General features: G+C 44.8%; 1 protein-coding gene across 37 annotated transcripts in view; it reads left to right on the plus strand.

Annotated features, from left to right (window-relative positions):
• The window catches only part of CHD2 (chromodomain helicase DNA binding protein 2), a 111,933-nt gene that overhangs the window by 2,824 nt on the left and 88,857 nt on the right, over positions 1 to 20,252 (plus strand). For 23 of the 37 annotated variants that reach the window (XM_021406887.1, XM_021406885.1, XM_021406892.1 and 20 more), the window contains exons 3-4: positions 11,546 to 11,656; positions 14,792 to 20,045. The exons of 1 other annotated variant lie outside the window; for it this stretch is intronic. The gene's annotated coding sequence lies outside the window, so the exon portion shown is untranslated. Of the gene's footprint in view, positions 1 to 2,130; positions 2,220 to 11,545; positions 11,657 to 14,791; positions 20,046 to 20,252 lie in introns of all 37 variants that reach the window. 13 more of the 37 variants (XM_021406893.1, XM_021406902.1, XM_021406908.1 and 10 more) reach the window with 12 other exon arrangements.

Below are 20,252 nucleotides of genomic sequence, written 5' to 3' on the forward strand. Positions count from 1 at the left end.
TCAGTTCTAGTTTAATTTATGTGGCAATGCTTGACATCTATCAAATGACAGTAGTCCTTTTCTTAAGATTCATGGAAATCACAGTCCTGGCTGTGAAATTAATCCAGGTGTGATGAGTATTTGAGCAGTGCCATTATGCCAGAAAGCGAGAATAAATAGGGAAGCCTATGCTAGGGTACTGCTAGGACATAACTTAGTTTTGCTTGCCACGTGTTGTATCGGATTAGCACAAGTTTCACTACTGCAAAATAATTGCTTGTGTCTGGGGAAAAGGGCATGTTGCCACTGAAATGAAGTGAGAGAGAGGAGGAGAGAAGAAGGAGCTGATTTCCTTCCTATTAAACTCCGCCTATACTTCAAGCTTATCATGGCAGGGTATAATCTATGTGCGTGTGTCAATAAACTTTGAAAAAGGTTACATAGAAGTAGTTCTGCTGACAGTGTCCAGTTGGAAAGGTAGCAGTAAATAATGTATGGTTCATAGAGTTTCCGGCCAATTGGGATACTGCATCAAATGCCACCCACTCTGTAATAAAGGCATCCTGTGTTTTTTTGCAGGAAGTTCTTTGGTATGAGGAAATTTTGACATGTGCAATGTTCAGAAGGCGTCTAAACTGTCTGAATTGGTCATTGTTCCAGCTTTATTTCATTGCTTGTTTTTGTGTAGTTTCCCAGTTTCCAGCATGGGACCCCAGTTTATTTCTGCTCAGCAAAAGAAAAAAAAAAAATCCAGCTGGGGAGGAGGTCAGATTGGTGATGCAGATTCTTTCCCAAACATTGGTGTGAGCACTGCTCACATGATTTATTATTTGTTAACACTGACCCTGATGTTGGCCTTGCCTGTTGTGAGATGTTTACCAGCTGCTGCTTTGCCTCTGTCAGATTTCACTGTGTCGTACGTTGCCATTCCTCTTGTAGCTGAGTGCTTTGCCATAGAATGAAGCTAAAGGTGTAGGGGCTTCCAAAGTGAGAACTGATTCTGCCTTGTCACAGAGCTTTGGGTCCAAAAATGCACCTATCATTTGCTATTGCCCATATAGGTGTAATTAGGGCTTTGAATTGTCATGTACAGGTCATGCATCTAGACAAAGGCACTCTTTCCCCTCAAAAACTAATCTCCATAACTGCTGCCTTCAGTGCCCAATGGTTATGCAGAAATGAGGGCTAAAAACCAGATGCTGTCCCACGTTGATCCATAAGTCTTTTCCTTTTGCGTTCCTTGTGCAAGGACAGGTGAACCACAAAGATTCCTTCTAAGCTTGCTCGGATCTGAGCACTGCCCTCTTTGCAGTGGGGTGAGGCAGGATGGTGGGCAGCACAAAATCCTTTCTGAGTGTAAAACATTAGCATTTCTGGATCTGCATTTTTCCTGTGCTCATCTTTAATCTTCTCGTAGCGTTGCTGCTCTAGTGCAGGAGTGGTTAATGGGCACTGCAAGCTTTGTAACCCATGTCAGTTTGTTTCACATCCGTTTTTTAATAGAATCAGACTTATTCCCGAAATATTCTGCAAGTTTGCAACAGAATTTGCTGTTCTGTGTGACTGCATCAGTCTAATTTTCTCTAAAATGCTTAGCCTGAAACATCTGTTACTTGACTAGCACAAACCAGGCAGTGGTGGATGCTAGATCTGGCACTTCTGTTTGACTTTTATTGCTACTTTTTCTTTCTTTCTTTTTTTTTTTTAATGTTCCTACAGCAGATATTTCAGTCTACTAAGATTTATGCTGAAAGCCAGCACAGAGAATTAATATTTATTGTCACTACAGTTTGACAAGGTGCAATTGTACCAGTATGTGCAGTGTCAAAGATATTCCAAACAGTTTAGAAATGATAAAGCTCAGGATTTTTCAGGCTTGTTTTGATCCCCCTAAGCATTAGGCTTGTGCTGTTGGATTTTTTTGGTGCTCAGATGAGAAGCAGTGCAGCAGAAGGAAGAAAAGGTATTATCCACGTACAAAGTGCAATTACTTCCATTTGTACCTTTGCTCTGTCCCCTGCCTTCTAAGGTTCTTCTTTACAGCCATGTCTATCCTCAGTAATCTGGTTCTGAACATAATTGGGTTTAACCAGCCGCTCTGTGAAGGTGATTAATGATTTGGGTACATTTTATTGCACTCCTTGCATCCAGGTAATTTCTGCTCAGCAATGTCTAGACGTACGTGGGGACAGAGGCGTGACTGTGTTTAGAAATGGGACCTGCTGAGTGGGAGTCCCATGGTAAGTTACCTCTGTGTACCTCCTGCATGAATTTTGCCTGTCTTGCCTGTCTTTTCCACTGGAAGAGCTCTAGGAATGTCAGGGAGATGCAGCTGTGACCAAATACAGAACATTTCATGAAGCTGGTGCTGAGATTATACTTCAGCAGTGCTTGAGCCACGTCTGAAGTTCTCTGAATGAGACCTCCTGACTTATATGAGCCCTGGATTTGTTCCCTGAAATCTTCATTCTGCAAAGCTATGGAACATTATATTCCACCGTGTTGTGTGTGATGCTGAGGTACTGTTCAATTACGATTTAATTTCATTTCGTTCTTTAATTAGGACAGATTGGGATTTGTTCCCATCTGTTCAGTGGAAATCCCAAGTGGCTGATTCTTAGGAAAGCAATAACTCAGCTCTGATCCATTTTTTTATGAACTGTACAAGGTATTTAGTGTAGTCACTTCCTCTTCAGATGTTAAAAGGCTAAACCAATGGAAAATGGCTTGACTTTCTTGAGAACAAAGCATAAGGCTCCAGGAAGAAGAATATCTTCTGAGGACTTCCCAGCATCTCGGCTAATTTTAGACAACATAAACTGATCCAGCTGTCATTGGTGTGTTAATGCCTCTGGTGATTTATTTCTCTTTGGAGCCAGAAGAGGGAAAGTTTACCCCAAAACTGGGAATACTAAACCAGTGGCAAGAATCAGTATTTTGGAAAGGAATCACAAAACTGTAACGCAGAGGGAAGAGGGCCCCCATCTTTGCAAAGGTAATGTAGTAGGATCTTCGAGTTTTTTAACCTTGCAATAAATTGCAGCCATAAAAAAGACTCAGCTTTTGTAATAGCAGTATACTTGTTCTTCAGATTATCCTTGAAACAAACAGGGTGTTAGAGCTTGGAAGCTTCTTTATAGTCCCATCCCTAAAAGTGCCAGTAAAGTGGGAAGCAAGACATCCAAAATCTCTTTCAAATGGCAGTATCCAAAGGAAATATTTGCAGATTGTTACTATGTAAATAATCTGTAAATATTCCTCCTGAATTTTAAATTAATTTTGCAATCCTAGCTCCATGTTCTGAAGATACTGAGGACTTCTTTAGCAAATGAAGTAAAGCGTCGTTAATATGTCAGCTTTGGCAAACATAATTTGTTTCACATGGCTTCAGGGTTTTTTTTCTGTTCCAGCCTTTTTTTTTTTCCCCTCATGGATGCTTTACTGATCTTTTTTTGTGTCATTTGCCTAAACTGGGAATCATTCCTGGTTTCTAGTCTGGAATGTGAAATTTCACAACTCTGTTCTTCAATGACATCATGTGGCTCGTTCTGAACCGAGCAGTAATAAATACAAGCAAGGGGAGTTTGCCAGCCCTTCTGCAATAAGCATTCTGTTGGAACAGTCATCTTTCTGAGATTTGAACTAATTTGTGGGATTTAGATTTTGCATAGCATGTCACGTTTTCCATGTAATTAGGACAGAGGGTCCCACCTGGATAACGAGGAAACTCTATCTTTCTTTCATCTCCCCCTTAGCAGTGGTTAATGCAAAGGCATGCGCTCCCAGGAGCTTTGGTAGAAGAACAAGACTTTGAGGAGCAGAGAGGAAATTCAGTCAGTGGAAAATGCGGGAAGTATTTGGTTTCCTTTCTGATGAAAGCTGGCTTTTCTATCCTGTTAAAACAAGAACCTCGAGGAGAAGACTTTACAGCAGGGGTGGGAGTTGGTTGAGCTTTTCCCCCTGCTGAGCTGTTCTTCTAGTTTACACCTGTTCGGTGTCATTATAAACTTGAGCTCTCACTAGCAATAGCACTTTTGGCAGAAGAGCCTGGTTCTGGCTAAATAGAACTAGTAAGTGTTTCCTTCTGCAACTGCTTCTGGGAACGGCAGATTTCTGTATTTATGGATGCCTATTACCAGAACATCCCCATTTGTGGGGAACACTCTTTATGCATTGCTTAGAAATGCACGTGAAACTCAGGTTGCCCATTCCTTCGGGCTTTCTGATGACTTCCAGGCAGCACCCAGATGTATTTTTAGCACTCAGAATAAAGGAGAAATTGCAATAAATGGTTCAGAGAATAAATAAGCAAAGGAGACGAATCTGGCTAAATCGTTGGATTTAGGCGAGCTGGGATTTGTGGGAATGAATACACTTTCTGTGTAAGAAATGAAATGTATACAAAATGAAGCAAACTACCTTCCCAAGGATCTTCTGCAGAACTAATGCATCTGCTGAACAAAGACCAGGCAGGAAATAAAGTGTGATGTATAAAGGAGCGGTGCTGTATGAGTATGCCTCTTCCTATGCCTCAAAACTGAAAACCCAGGCTGCTAGCAGAGGTATAAATGCAAGGAGCGACCAGGTCAGGTATCATCAGAGGAGTCTTTGAGCTTGTATGTCAGAAAAGAGGGCACATGCCACCAGAGTTTACATAACTTCAAAGGTTAAATCCTTTTTCTGGTGACTATCGACAGATAACCTCAACCAGCAGTGCAGTAAAACCGCAGTGCCTCATCTATCAGGAGTGATCTGAGGGCTACTGCGAGGTCCTATTGCTAATTAAAGACCAGGGATCTAGAGCAAGCAGTATCTTCACTTATGCTCGGACAAGTCTGACTCCTTTGCATCCTCCTAGTTAGCACATTATATTAGACTGTTATTTCTATAACCTTGTAAAGTGTTTATGCCTTTTTGCAGACACTTAAAAGTCGGTGTTACTGCTGTAAAAGGCTTGCAATTTAAGTCTAGGATAAGCAACAGATTTCTTTTAAATAAACGCTGGTGCAGTCATTAAACTGGTGTGCAGAGATTATCTCTTAAACAGGTTTCTACAATAACCATAATATACACAATGTCAGAGTGTAGCAGTTAATCTGGGGGAAAAAAAAAAAGGAAAAGGAAGAACACCAGTAAACCACAAATCTTTGTTCAGTTTGAATAACAGTAATCAAAGAACACAAAAGCCGATGATGACTTTGCCTCCCACTGCTTGGCTGGTATTCATGCAGTAAGTCCCGGATGGCTTGCTGAACTGCAACCTGAGGGAAACTGACACATAATTCGTTTTTTTTTTTAGATAATTTGCAGACTGCATTCTTGGAGCGTTCTTCTTTATCCCAGCTGCATTAAATAAACTCATCGGGGTGGGAGCTAATAATCTTGCAGCCTCAGATAACTTTGGAGGTTTATTGATGGTGTTACAGTGAGTGCCAAGTAGCAGGACTCCATACAGAGCTACAAGTGACCTGGATGTGAAACAAGCAGTAGAAATAGTGTTCTTTTTTTTCCTATCTCTTGGTCCAGCTGAACTACTGCCACCGTCTGACATGGCACTTGTTTTGTCATTGCAGGAGATAAGTCAGATGAGGTCAAAATGGTATTTCTATTTGGGGATGGGAGAGCCTGATGCTCATGGAGTTGCTGTGTGACTTGCCCATCCCATGACGCGCATCTCAGTGTGACTGATGCCTTTGGACGTGTTATGCACTTTCCCTATTCATCATCTTACCCTGTTTGTGAAATGGCGTGACCCCACTGATCCTGGGTGCTCTTTTGTATGTTTCCATGCAATGTACAAGTGCTGTGGAAGAGCTAGTTATTGATCCCAAGAAACCTTGCCAGAACATCTGCTCGTAGGAAAGGCAAGGAGTCCTAATACCCGATGAAGCATCTATAGGATGAGACAAACTGCCTCCTGGCTGTGCTGGAACATTCCCCTTTAAACAGCAGCAGACTTCAGCTCTGGTTTAACAGAGCAATGCTTATGACTGTCATCCCAGCACTGGCCTTTCCCTGCCGTGCTGGTGTCCCCCTGGAGCGACAGCAATCTCGCGCTGCCTAGAATAACTCTGGGAGGAGCAGATCCCTTGGCTGGGGGCTGGAAGCTGTTAGATTAAACCCTGTGACATCTAGCTACAGACTCAGGAATCAGTGGATGGCATATTCTAGATGTGCAAGTAGCATCTGCTCTCTGAGAAGGGTAAGTAGGGAAACATCTGTTAACATCTGCAGCAGGACTGCAAAACCCCCAGCGTGAACCAGACCTAATGTTGTTTCCTAGCAAGACCCGTACCTGGAGGGGGCGTCCCAAAGTTGCACTGACCACCAAGGAAATGGCCAAGCTCTTGCTTGCCTTCAAAAAAGGCCTCGATGCTGTGGCTTGCTGGTGCTGTTCTTGTTTGGTGTTGCTGTAGTTTACGGGAAGGGATTACTCTGGTTTTACTTTAGATATTGGAAGTCTTATCTTTGTTTGGCTGGAGGGTCTCTAAGGATGAGTGGAGACAGTAGGATTATGACCTCGCTAGATCCAGAGATAAAAGATAAGCGATCAGGAAAGGAAAGATTATTTCATGAATTGCTAGAAACTCACTGTCGCTTCTTATCATCTATTTAATTAAAATATTGGAAAGATACCTGGGGTGAGAATTTGGATGTTTGAAAGATTCATGTATCTCACCACTTTAAAAAAACAACCCTAACAGCGACTTTCCCCTCTGTTTAAAATGTGAAGAGCAAAGAAGAAAGGGAAGAGGCCTGGATAGTCCTGAAATAACAAACATATTTTTTCAGTTAATTTTTAAGCCTTCTTTACACCTGAAGAGTAGGTGTAAAATGTTTCCTTGACAAAGCAGCTTTAAATCAACCAAATAAATGCAGCTTTTCACCGCAGAAATTGTCACTTGAGCCTAGCTTTTGTGAGCAGTAATTTCTACCCATCTCTTGTTTTTGCTGTCTGAAACACCATTTAAAATATTTTCCGCGTCAGCCCAAATACAGCTGACGGTTTTTGGGAGTGAGTGCTTCCAATAAGGTTGTTTCTAAGGAATTTGCCTGGCGCTGAGCATCTGCTGTCAGCGCCGTTATCAGCGCAGTGCCACAAACCCTTCCTCACCTGTGCGATGCTAATAGGTTTATTGCGGTCGAGATGAAAGATGTCTGGTCCGTGAGCCTTTCCTGTTTCTCTCCATTTTCTTCCACCAGTTCAAACACCTGAGGAGGGACATAGTATTTGTGGAGTAGGAGTCTGAGCACTATTTGGAGCCAAGCGTTACCTACAGTCCTCCCTAGAGGGGCTAATTCACCATGGTCCTAGCTACGAGGACTGGCTAATCTAGCCTCTGCTCCACCTCCTGCCCCGTGCTAAATCTGCTGTGCCTCTAAATGCCGAGCACCAAGACTCCTACGTGCGCACGTCCTGAGACAGATATGGTATCTGCCCACAAATGTTGGATTTCATCTCACATCATCCCCTTAAAATTTCAGTCTTCAACTTTGCTCGTTGCTCTACCCTGTGAATCTGTATCAGTAGGGTGAATATTATTAGAGCATTAAGCCTTCACGCAGTCCAGGGAGTGGTGTGCCCATTCTCTAGAAGAAGATCTGATAAAAAATCAGCTCATCTGAATTCAGCTTGGAAAATTCTCCACTTTATGTGTAGTGCTTCCTGCCAGCGGAATGCAAAGCCTTTTATTGGAGTAAACCTTCTCCAAACCCCTGGGCAGTGGGTAATAATGTCTACTTCTATAGTGTACTTGAAAGCGTTTCTTCAAAGCTTCCGCTACCTGAATAGCACCATAATGACCTTTATTTTATAGAGAGATAAAGCCATGCTAGGGAGCAGCAGAGGCCGACGGAGTAAGGCACAGCAGCACAGTACGCTCTGCGTGCGAGTCTGTATGTATCGCTTTGGTTGGGCGATGTGAGCGGTAAATTGGAAAGAACTTCTAGGTCACGGAGAAGTGAAGTCATGCAGGCAGTTGCTCCCTGCTTCTGGGACAGACAGGCTAGAGGACATCAGCTGATGCCAGGCAGGGTGGGGGCGGACCTACAGGAAAAGATCATTTCCTCCCACATATACAAATTCTTTAGCTCCGGGTGTTCCAGGACCATGTAGAGCAATATGGCACTGTGTTGTCTTGTCTCTGCTCCACAGCCACAATGCTCTGTCTTACTGCTCCTGCAGAATACCTTTCCCTTGTTGCTGGCATAGACCCTCAAAGGAAGGGACACCACAGCCTGGCGTGGAAGCCAGAAGAGTTGCTCTAGACTGGCTGAATGTTCCCTGTATCCCTAGGGCTTAACAATACATGATCTCTTTGCTGTTGACGATGTCCCTAGGAGTCTCCTGCTCTTAGTCCACTTCTTTTCCAGTCAGGATGTACTGGGTGCTGGGTCTGGTGTGAACTGCCTGCAAGCCACAGCACATTCTAAGTGCTAAAGCCTATCATGGCGAGAAGGTAATGTCTAGAATCCATCCTTAAATAGAGGTTGTAGGTTTAAATCCAGCCCCAAATACTTAAAAGGAAGGCAGTAGACATTTTCATTTGTGAATTTTCATCTGCCAGCAGAGGAGCGAGTGTAGATTTCAGAGAAATAAGAGAGATTTAGTTATGCTTCCGTGAATAATCTACTCGTGTCAACAGAGGTTGCTAATAGAGGCTCTGCCTGGGCATTTGGATGGAAATTAATGCATTGAGGAGACAAAGCCTTGTGCAGTTTGCAGACATGACACTAGCTCAGTGAACGGAAATGATACATCGGGTTTTATTATAGAATATTCCTGGTAGACATGTTTATTAAATGCCTCACCTGCCAAAGGCACTGAAGGACTTCTCTGTTATTTTCTTCCTGGCTTGCTGTAACACGTATCTGTAGGGCTTCAGCTGGAGCATGTCCCCACACTCTGCATCTTTTCATATTTTTCCCCATGGCACAATCTTAATGAACACCACCTTTAAACCCTTTAGGCATCAAGAGATCCAAGACTTCCAATGTGTCTGGCTCTGAAATTCACTGCACTGAGATATTTTCACTCTGAGTTTCCAGTCTATCCAGATTCCTTTGCATTATCTTTCTGGTTTCCCTAGCATGTGTGATCCCTTTCAACTTCATGTCACTTCTGTGAATGCCTGTCATCCTTTTGTTCAATCCTTCTTTAGAGTCATCAATAAAAACGTCAAAAAAGACCAAGGACTTGATCTCTCTGATGCCCTAATAAACATAATTCTACAACACACTAACTCCCTGTTTAGCATTCTTCTTTGTCTGCAGCCACTCAGCTGTGATTCGATCCATGGACTATTGCATTCAGATCATCCAAAGAGCTACATTTTATGATATGGTATCAGATGCTTTACCAAATTCAAACGTGCTCAGATAAATTTTAAGATAGAAAAAAACAAGACAGCATCAAATCTATTCTTTTCAATCCTTGGTTGAGCGTGCTAATGTGTATCAATAAAGCTTCTCGTCTTGAATGACTCGAGCTGAAGACCTCATGAGATAGGAAATCAAATACTTTGCTTCATGAATCACGCATATTGCTTTTTTGTTTTAAAAACTTACTGTTAAATTTAATCAGGCTTTACCTTCCAGCCATTGTTTTTTGTCTTTTTTTAGAGAAAAAAGAGATTAGATTAAAGATTGTCAAGTATCCAACTGTTCCAAGCTACGTTTATCAATGTTTCATGCGGTGATCTTTTAGTTTTGTTTTTTCTTTTCCTCACTAACGTTGCTCTTGATTCGGCAAACTCTTCTTTTCATATGCACCTGGAGAAATCAGTCAGTCTCTGTGAAGAGGAAGATCTGCTTTCATAAGGCGGTTTGCAGGCTTTGAGCTAGAGTTTATAATTCTACCCATACACAGATACATCAACTCTGGCAGTACTCCTTTCCCTACAAATCTTGTTATTGCTTGTGGATTCCCTGCTGTTTTTTAATATTCTTCTCTACATACATAACCCATTTTTGATCATTTAAAAGCTTAGGTATGATTCAGTACAATGATACATGTAAACAATGGTCCTGGATTTTCTACTCACTCAAATATGGACAAATGCAGAGTAATGACTTTGAAGTCAGTGACGGAAAACAGGTATAAATGTCTGGGGAAACAGACACAATCTCTTTCAATATCTCTGGAGCAGGCCATGCAGAAATAGCATCCCAAACAACATCTATAATCAGCTGTTCATCGTGTGCCTCCAGTCATTCTCCACATACCTCAGATCCCATCTCCCAGCTGACAAGAAACCCAACTAATCCAAAAATGGAATTACCTAATTTTCTTCCCTATTATCTGAGGCTCATAATAGAAATATGGAATGACCTGGGGTATTTCAACAGTGAAACCAAAGAAGCTAGTTGACTCTCAGGTCTCAATTCTCACTACATCATATTTCCATTTGCAAAGGTCAGGGTCAAATCTAGTGGGTTTTCTGCTCCCTAGGTATTAAATGAAATTCTTTAAGAGTTAAAGAGGGAAGGGGGAAAGAAGGGAAAGAAAGAGCTGCAAGATATATTTAATGGAAGAGCCTGCTTCACAGGTGGTATAATTCAGAGTAGCTGAACACCATGGAGGACAGACAGATGGGCAGCTCTGTCCTTACTCTTGTGCCTGTGGTGGATGGTAATCTCACAGGGAGGAACTGAGGAGGTGGAGACAGATGAACACTCGCTCAACATACCTCTAAGCCCAAATGTATGGGTCTCCAGGTCTGGGCTTAAGCCTGAGAGCTATAAATATGGACCTGTAAGCTATCTTAAGCTTGTAAATCTCCCCATCATCCTGAGAAATCAACTGACGTGGTAGCTCAGTCCTACGAGGACACACTTCATTATGCTGATTACTCAGGGTCAAAACTGACCTCCAGTGCATCCCACAGAGCTGGGCTCTCTGCAGGCAGACGCAGAGCAGGGAGGAAGCCCACATCCCTGTGCCACCCCTGTGTCATCCAGCAGAGCTGAGATTGCTCCTCTCCTGGACTGTAGCAGCGATGCACGTGCCCAGGAGCTACCTGCAGTGCCATGTGTTCTGTTTCCTGGCATCCAGGTTGCCAAGGAAGCAAAGTCAGAGGCTCTCCTCCACCACCATCTCTGTTGTTTTGTAGTGCATGAAGTATACTAGGGAAGTTTTCCCCTGGGCCTTGATCTAGACGCTCGACAGCGTGTTTGACTTGTGTGGTAGTGAAATGCCACAAAGTTAAACAAATTATTCCAAAAGCAGAAAAGGTTAAAAGCTCTTTGCTGTGAGCTCAGTGCCAGGAAATGATTTTGCGCTTGGTTTTGGGGTTGATGGTGTCAGAAAGGTTCATGTTTTATTTCTGAGCACCAAAGCTAGGCCCCGTATCCTTGTCCACATGCCTAAATGAGGGTCAGGCTGTGAGTTCAGGCCACGGTGTGTTTGCCAGGGCTCATGTAGCTCTGCAATAGCTTTTCATAAAACTTCCCTGATTGCGTGGCTTCCAATGCATGATGCTGCTTTATTGGCATTCGGGTGCTGGAGGGCACCAGACCTGCCTAAAGGGTAGTGAGGAGTGCATTAAAGATGTCCTTTCTTCCCCAGACACCCACCCTTTCCCTCCAGAGGCTGCAGTGGGACCATGGAAATGCAGGTTTCTCCAGGGGAAACGAAGCCAAAGAGATGAAAGGAAGCAGCTTCTGTGAAGTGAAGAAGGTCAGTGAGTCGGGCAGGAGCACTGATCCATGCGGCGCATCGTGAAGATGCTATATAGCACATTGAGGGTATTTTGGAACGAGAGGCCGAGCCCTGGCTGGCAAAGTTACTTTCCTATCACTGCAGTGATGAATGGGAAATCATTCCTGTAGGAAATGTGCTACTGTGAATGGAAATCACTTTGCCAGAGAGTTGATGATGCTCGGCATGGGTCAGCTCATTTCTCTTGCCTCCCCGCACCTCATCCCCAGGTCCTGCAGGGCACAGATGTCACAGCTCAGCCTCCACCTGCCCCGGGCATAGCCCAGGCAGTGGGAATGACTCAGGGCATCTGCAGGGGGTGGCTCTGCTGGAAGGATGAGCAGTGGTGCAGATCCCTTTGCAGACAGCTGGGAGTTGTCGCAGCCTGGCTAAAACTGCGGTTGGAGCCCCGCTGAAAAGCTGCTCTGTCAGGAGGGAGATGGCAGGGACTTCATGCAATCTGGGCTAGATAACCAAAGTCCTGGGGAGCAAAGGGGTGTGTAGATGAGAGTGTTTCCTGGTTCAAGCAGTAAATAATCGTTCAAGTTGCAAAAGGACGAGTCCTTGGTAGGTAAGAGCAGGAAGAATGAAAGCTGGGAGGATTGTCAGTGCTGTCATTAAAAAGATGTTTGAGATTCCAGGGGCAAAGTAGTGCTTTTACACTCTTTTCTTTTTCTCTCCACCACTGCTGAGTAAAAAATACAGGAACAGTAACATGACCTGGGGACAGGACTCCAGTTCTCAGTAAAGAAGAAGTTAAATCCCGATGATTTGGTACCTTTCTTTTCCTATACATAAAAAGAGGGACTCCAAGTTCAGGAACATTTTGCAGAACCTTTGGGGGTAACAAAATGAAGTTTTCTTCCTTGTTGAAAGCATCGGTGCAGTGCAGCGCAGGTGGGCTGAAAAGAACCGTAGAGCTGCAAGAACAATGCCAGTCTGCCTCGGAGATTGGTGTTGCTGCAGCTTTCTCTCCTGCTGTATTTCAAGAGGTTTTTACTAACTCTTGGGTCCTCTTAAAACAGATTGTCTGATTCTTGGCAGTATATTTTGAGCGCCCAATTTGTTTCATGGCACAGAAGCGTTTGTGGACCATGATGTTTCTATGTCAACACGTGCTTGAGGAGGCAGTTTATTCAGCTGAAGTGGCAGGTGTTAGAATCCAGATCAGAGCTCTCTCCACATCATTATTTTTAGTAAAGGACTTTTTTTTTTTTTAATAAGATATGTTGATATGTTTTTCTGTATGTGGGATTAAAAGCACTTCAGGCTCATGCATGGAATTTCACTTTATAAATCTCTGGGAGTGCAGATTTTCTCCACTCTTGTCCACTCTGGTTATATTGCCTTTGTGAAATGGGAATAATAAACCTTGTCTGCTTCCTGAAGGGGCAGGGAATTAACTCTCTGAAGTTTGTAAGACCATATAAATGCCTTGCTGTTATTAAAGTTACTACTACTCGGGGCTATTACATAGCTGCCACATTTCACTTGAGGGGAGGTCGCCTTGAACTGGTAGGTGAAGCGAGCACAGTATATCAGGGTGTTGTGTTGGAAAAAAGCTTTGGGATCCGTAGGCTGAAAGGTACTATATAAATATGAGTTATTTGCAAAAATGGATTTTATAACCCTATCACTCTCCTCTGGTGTACCTCTTAATCTAAGGGCTTCAGTATTCTTTATGAACATTTAACAAGATCTATATTAAGCTTCAAACCTCTTCAGTGCACATATTTTACATTTACATCACTTTACAGCCTGAGTCAATGCAGTGGGAACAGATTTGGTTTTTTGCCCAGCTCACACAGCAGGTCAGCAATGGACCTGACTTGCCTGCTTTGATAATTAGTAATTCATAGTAACCTGCTGTCTGAAAATGGTGAGAGACCTGCTGTAGCTTTAGAAGAGGGGCCTTTCAAAGCTCTAATGGTCTTGGAACATGCATGCTTCTTCCTGTCCTTGCAGCTTTTCTAGGAATAACTGATGGTCTCATTTAGCAAATTTAGGCTCTGGGTAAGTGGGTTTGGACTACAGGCACAAGGCCCAGCCTCTCAGGCTGGTTTATCTGTGTTTGATACTTATTCACTGTTCCCATTCCTTTCATAAATATTGGGACAAGAATAAAAGATGAAAGCCTGTGAGTATCTCCATTAATGCAGTTATGGTGACGTGATGAGTGCCCTATACAGACTGGGCAGTGGAGGCAGTGAGCTGGCATTTCACACAGTTCTGTATTCAGACTGCCAGACTCTCTTCATTGCTAGAAGGATTCATTAGCATTTAGGCCCAGATAAGCATTTCTTGAAGGAAGATACTGAGGACTTCATTGCTCTCGGTCCCTGCACTTCTAACCTGGTAACCTTTTGAATCCGCTTCGAGTCTTTATCAGTGGAGCAAAAACATTGTTCCTAACCTTTGCGTTCTTATTTCTGCTTGGGAAGATGTGAGACAGGAACCAAATTTTGATCTGTGATACTTCACCAATGCGGAACGACATTCCTGAAAAGCAGCGGCTTCAGACGGAGTCTGGTAGCTTGTTTTGAGCTTCCAAAGCTGCGGAGCAACAGCAGGGCACTACCACTCCCTTGCTTCTGCTCAGGCAAAGGCTCCCCAAGACAGCGCCCATGGGAAGTCAGCAGTATGTTATGTCCTACCAGTAGAGCTGTGCTTGGATCCCTCAGCAGTAGCCTGAGGGAAGGCCATACTCATGGCTGAGGAACTTCTGGGCATGAACAGGCTGATAAGCCTCTTCCCTCCCCTGCAAGAACCGCTGCCGTTTTTAAATTCATCATCTGTGTAGCCAAAGAGTATAGGAGCACAGCCTTTCACCCTGCCATGGGAAGCAGTGGGCACAGGGTGCGTGTGGACACGTGCTACGCCCCGTGGGTTGGGACTGGGACAGACAGTGTGGGTACCCAGGTCGCTCTGTGCTCCCACGTGCTCTGGGTCCCTTCATTAGTACCTTTGCCAAGTATCTATTGATTCCAGGCACGCTAAACACAGTCCTTAAAATGCATTTGTTGCTTTATGTCTTCAAAGTACTCAACAAGCATTAGCAAATTAATCTTTCTAATGTGGCCTGTAAAACAGATAAATATTATTCTTGTTCTGCAGCCAGAGAAAGGAAAACAAGGAGATACAGCAGCTCCATCAAGCTAACCTGGAAAGTTGTGTTGAGGCCAGAAGAAGTGAAGAATTCTGACTTTTGATGACAGCCGTCGTCTGTGCTGCCACAGGCAGGTGTACGTGTGGCATCCTTTTCTAGAGGAATTAACAGTAGAGACCTCATTTGTCATCGTGCTGATATGCTGAGATGTAGCATGAATTCTAATTTCTAGCTCTGCAATCCGCATGGACCTCACCAAGTCTGGAGCTGCCTGAAGGGACTAAGCGGAATGCGATCGCTGTTCTCAGCATCACTTTATTTTAGATGCTCAGCTATCTATGCTCAGCTGCATTTACAGGTGCCACAAGATTTAGAAAATGAAATGCTGTGAGACAGCCTCTTCTTTTACAGCCACTTCATTTACAGCTGCCAAGTAAATTGGATTTTGAAGAGGCATCTGAATTTAGGATGTTTCTTTCCATCAAACCACCAAACCTCCTGGAACCAGTGACCTAATAAGCAGCCTTCCCACTGATGCTCTGGGTGGTTTTGCTTGTTCTCATGTGAAGTCTGGTTGGAGGGTAGGTGAACTATGGAGGCAGGAGAGTACCCTGGATTTGAAAACCAAAGAAGCTTCCTATTACTGTTCTCAGTTTGAGCTAAAATTTCTCTATAGAGTTTGTAGCTGCCAGCATTGTGGGTGGAAATTATTGGCCTTACTTTTGCATGCCTGTGTTTTGAACCACATAAGTCTTAATAAGAAAAAAAAATGCAGCCCGAGAGCTTGACATCGTTTTGCCCGGTTCGATGATCAAAAGTTCTTTTGTTCTTTGTGCTGCTCCTGTTGTTTTACACGGAGCAGTGGGGCTGCACAGGCTGCTGCAGAGGAGAGGATTAAACTCCAGGAGCGAGGCACCGATGATACCTGGAGGTGATGCGTTTTGTACTGAACATTTCATTAGCTCCCACAACGCTGTCTAGCTGACGCTTGTTCATTAGCCATATGCATCCCAAACCAGTCGCCCATGTAGCTTCATCCCAGCGGTGCCATACACAGAGCAGGAGCGTTCCGGATTTCACGCCAGCCCCTCAGTAGGAGATACGATTAGGGAGGCTGGCCCATCAATATTTCACTGCATCTCTACTCCGTGACAGAAGTGGCTGTGGGATGTTTCTCTCTAGCTCTTGTGCTTCCCAAACTTATCTCCTTGACAACTTTAAACAAAGGTTATTTTGGAACAGGAGCTGTCAAGAAATGACTCCAAGGAAGTTTTCTTGTTAAAACAAGTTGGCTCGGCAGCACCATCTTCTGTTCTGCCCTTTGAACAGCCTTGGATGTCACACAAAAAGTGAGTGTTGTCTTGGCTAGCTCAGGGCAAAAGGAGAGTTTGAAAAGGATGGAGTTCATGTTTTCCACGCTGGGAGCATGAGCCATTGAGCTGACACGGGAGGTGTGGGTGCAGGTCTGCAGAGCAGGGGACAGCAGGGTTGTGGCACACAGCGGGGAGCTCCTCCGAGCAGCTGTGGGCACAGTGCTGGCAGCACAGTGGAGAAACAGAAAGTGAAAGAGACCTTGTGCAGACCCAGACTCTAGGTCTGAGGGCTCCGGGGAAATCTGTAGGCCCCATCAGTGTGTTCCCAGCACTTACAAGCTCTGTTGCCTTTATCTTTGCGGTATCGAGCTTGATATCTCACCATATTAAATATATGTACACAACTGCCTACATGTGTTACTATAGAGTATATATATATGAGAAGGAATATCCATATTTTACTTCTGTTTTAGAGCGTTGTTGCAGGCCATAAGTAATTAATACGTGAGCGACTCAGATCCTTGCACGGCAATCCTCACACAAGAGAAAAGTGTTCCTATAAAAAATACAACAAAGGCCTTAAATCTAAACCACAACAGCTTTCTTGTCAGAGACACTCAGTGGCAGGAGCCTGCAACACAGCCACCAGCCCCTTTTCAATATCCAGAACAGAACAATGTGGGAAATACTTGGACAGCAGCCACAGCTCTCATAGCAGCTGCTGCTACATTTTTGTCAGGATTAAGTTCATTTCAATTATAGAAAGCCTTGTGATCACCTGCTAGGAGGTTTTCAGCAGTTCGGGAGGCCGAGGGAGTGTATACAGCTATATTTAACACTAACCCTGTTGCGTGCTCCAGCTCCATCCCATTTGCAGAGAGCTCTGCAGACATCCCGTAGTAAGTGCTTAAGTGTAGATTCCTTCTTCCTTTATGGCTTGATATGAGTGGAATTTTTTAAGACCCATATAAATCCTCATTTATTTTAGAGAGAATTTAAAGGCACTGAGGAGACTGAATGAAACAGACGTCGTGGTGTGCTTCTCTTTGTTACTGCTGCATTGCTCAGGCTGTGCCAGAAGGGGGCTGAGCACCGCAGCTTTTGGTGCTGTCCCACCCTTCGCTTCCCACAGAGAAGCACTCTGTCCTAGTGTAAATGGTGCCAAGGACAGAAGTGCCGGCCATCGCCTCAAAAGGGAGCGTTTCATTTGGCACAGGGGCTGGTGACAACGCAGGCATCAAAAAGCCACGGCTGAGAAGGCAGCGTGGAAACCCAGAGCCCTCTGTGCAACTTGTATGGAAAACTCTGAGGGAGAAATAGAGGCAGAAGGAGATGCCCCGTTCCTGGAGGTGATGAAGGGCAGGTTGGATGGGGCCCTGGGCAGCCTGAGCTGGTGGGGGGCAACCAGCCCATGGCAGGGGGTTGGAGCTCAATGATCTCTAAGGTCCCTTCCAACCCAAGCCATTCTGGGATTCTGATGTGACCAGATCCTGTTTTGAGAAGTGGTTACGGCCGGAGGATGCGCAGTTTCACATGGCCCACAGTGACCTTATCCCAGGTGTATCTGAACCCAAGCAGCCTGAGCACATAGGTGGTCATTAATGCTCCCCACCCTGCCATTCCTCACTGGCCATCACCAGAGTTGTCTGTCACTAGGAAGGTGACAAAGCTGGCAGTGAGACGTGGCCTCCAGAGTGTCTGTGCTTGCAATTCCCCATGCCTGGCTGCTTTCACTCACGTGTCTCCTTCCTTTCCACCTATGTTTGAATCAGACACTGAGGGATTGCTGACATTTGGATGCCACAGAGTGACTGATGCTGCTCTGCACGTTTGCTTGTCACGTCCGGTCAGCGCCATGGCACCATCGCACAGGACGTGCTGCAGCAAAAAGGGACAGAGAGTGAAGCGGCCAGAGGACAGTGTCAGCAAAAGGGAAACCTTTGGTGACAGCAGCCAGTGAAGGGCTTGGCAGCTGTGGGAAGTGGCTTCTAAGGAGGAGGTCTGGCACCTCATCTTCTGGTAGTGTGTCTGGCAGGCGAGCCACAGCTATTGTTAGACCTGGGGGGTGCCGTGATTTGGTTGTCCTTTTAAAAATAAATTGGAAAGTGGCTAATGCCAGTTTTTAAGCGTCTGAATAACTGAAGCTTCCTAGCACTTTCCAAAGTGCTGCCAGAAGGTTGTTCTCAAAGGAATTCATTTTTGTCTAATTAAATCTCTCTGTAGAGCTCTCCAAGTATCAAACCAAAAACATCAACATGCAGCACTTTGCAGACTGATGGGAGTCACACTGGAGCCTGGCGCTGTGAGCTGATGGGCGGACAGATGGAGCTGATGGTCGCGGTGGAGGAGTGAGAGGACAAACCTCCCTTTCTGCCTCTGCCCCAAATAACTGGCTTCATCCCCCGGCTCAGTTCACCCAACTGTAAAATGTCTAGAAAATACTTGCTGTGGCATGGATTTGCCCAGATGGAAGCTGGTCGTGGTCGTGGAGCGTGAGGCAAAGGCTTTGTGTGAGCTGGGAGCTTTGTGCTTTTCGGATGGGTTCTGATGCTCAGGGGCGGAAGCTGTGCTGGGAACTGGAGGATTACATCTCTCTCTGCACTGCAGCAAGGCAACACTCAATGCTTGCAAACCCCGAGCATCCAGGCCTGCCAGTGAGTGCCCAAGGCTGGCTCCCAGTCTCTGCGTTTTGTTGCACGTTGCACACCAGAGCACTGAGCCCTAGCCTGGAGCTGGAGGGCACTCACAGAGTCCTGCCCTGGCGCATCCTCCTCTTGGGTTTCTAGCTCACACAGATCACCAGGAATTTCTGCTTTCAGCCTTATACAGCCACCATCTCCATTTGAAGTCCCTACGGAGTGCATACCTTGCACTACAGCCCCCAAGTTGTTGCTGTCAGCTCCTCTCTATTGAAGCATAGTGTTTACATACATTGCCATGTTTTTGCAAGCCAGAGAGATTTTTCATGCTTGGAAAGTAGAGGTTTTTGAAATATTTCTTACCATAACACCTCCCATTTTATAAAACCCCTAATAGTCCTTACAAATGAGGTTAAACGAAAAGAAGTGGAAAATAGCAAAGCCCTCAAAAAGTATAAATAGCAGCTGAAATGTCAGCTGCAGCCAATTGCTGCTTGGTGTGTGTTATAATACACCTGGTAAGTAGCATCTCAATTACTTCTCAGACCATTCTGAGTTCGACAGCTTTACCTATAATGAGCATTTTCTCTATTTAGAGGAGACTCTTCCACATTGTGCAAATGCTGGGTGAGATTCCACGAGGTGAAAGCCGGCAGGACAGCGATTACCTTGCAGCAGACAATGAAGTAATCCCGGGGCTTTTGGGGGCCCCTTTTAGCGAAGCAAGAGACACTGAGATGAAGGTTTGCACGCTGGATGCTTTCCACTGACAGCAATAATCTTGCTGCGACAGAAAATAAAAATCAAAAAAAAACTTTTTGTTTGGTTAAGCAACTGCAAATAATAAGGGAGATTTGAAAAACACTCAGTGCTCTGTTTCCATTGATAATGTGACATGCCTGGCAGCTCACGTTACCAATGGCCCGATCCCTGTAAGTGCACGAAGTCTCCCGGGGTGGATAGCGGCCCAAGGTGATTTTTGTCAGGAGGGGGAGCTCTGTCTGCACCAACTGCTGGGGAAACGCTGCTTGCTTCGGGCGGAACGGCAGGGAGAAGCCACGCTCACCATTTTGTTCCTTTGTGTGTTTTGTCATGCGTTTGCAGGAATTTCACAGGCTATCTAACCGCAGTGATTTAGGTTTGTACGTATATAGCATTGCTATATAAACCTAACAGTAATAACAAGCTTCTGTGCACAGTGTGGTTCAAGAAGGAACGTCATGCCCGCTTAAATCCAGCAGCTCGGTTGGTTTGGAGAAGTTTGGCACAGGAAGGGGACAGTGCACTGCTCACATCCCTCGAGTCCCTAGGTGAGAACATCTCCCTTGTCATGTCAGGAGTTGCTAAAAGCCGTGCAAGGCACTAACACACGGTGTCCGAATTTCCTATTAGAAAGCAACAGCAGAAGATTTCATATCAGATAAGAGTATTGTTGCCCTTTCAACTCAAATAAATAAGAAAAAAATCAAGGACTTAGACAGTAAGAGGGAAGGGAAGGGAAGGGAAGGGAAGGGAAG

Source organism: Numida meleagris, chromosome 9 (genome assembly GCF_002078875.1).
Source record: "Numida meleagris isolate 19003 breed g44 Domestic line chromosome 9, NumMel1.0, whole genome shotgun sequence".
NCBI classification, from domain to species: Eukaryota; Metazoa; Chordata; class Aves; order Galliformes; family Numididae; genus Numida; species Numida meleagris.